General features: G+C 40.9%; 1 protein-coding gene across 2 annotated transcripts in view; it reads left to right on the forward strand.

Annotated features, from left to right (window-relative positions):
- LOC119585719 (protein salvador homolog 1-like) overlaps positions 1 to 350 on the forward strand; it is a gene marked incomplete in the record, with an annotated part of 15,849 nt that overhangs the window by 8,305 nt on the left and 7,194 nt on the right.

Consider the following 350-nt stretch of genomic DNA (forward strand, 5'->3'; position numbering starts at 1 on the left):
ATGTTACCAAAGATATGACCTAAGGTGGGCATTGCTTTGATTGCTTGTCGTGGTAGTGTTAACGTGGCTCTCCCCGTCCTGCACCACTGAAGTCCTGGGTGAGTGTCAGTTGATCACTCTTTAGTCTTCATGCATGCTCTTGCACTCTTATTGATGGGGAGCATGGCATGCTGATGCATTTTGTCTTTTGATGTGAAGATTGAAATTGTGATTGTTTCTGGTTTATACCACAGGGCTTCCTACATGCCATTTTCAGGTATCATATTCGTTTAACTTTTGTATTGTTCTCAAACATTGCACTAACTGGCTCCATTAAATGTATTTGAAAATATTGATCTGTTGATGCTAGG

The sequence above is a fragment of the Penaeus monodon genome, chromosome 20 (assembly GCF_015228065.2).
Source record: "Penaeus monodon isolate SGIC_2016 chromosome 20, NSTDA_Pmon_1, whole genome shotgun sequence".
Taxonomy (NCBI): domain Eukaryota; kingdom Metazoa; phylum Arthropoda; class Malacostraca; order Decapoda; family Penaeidae; genus Penaeus; species Penaeus monodon.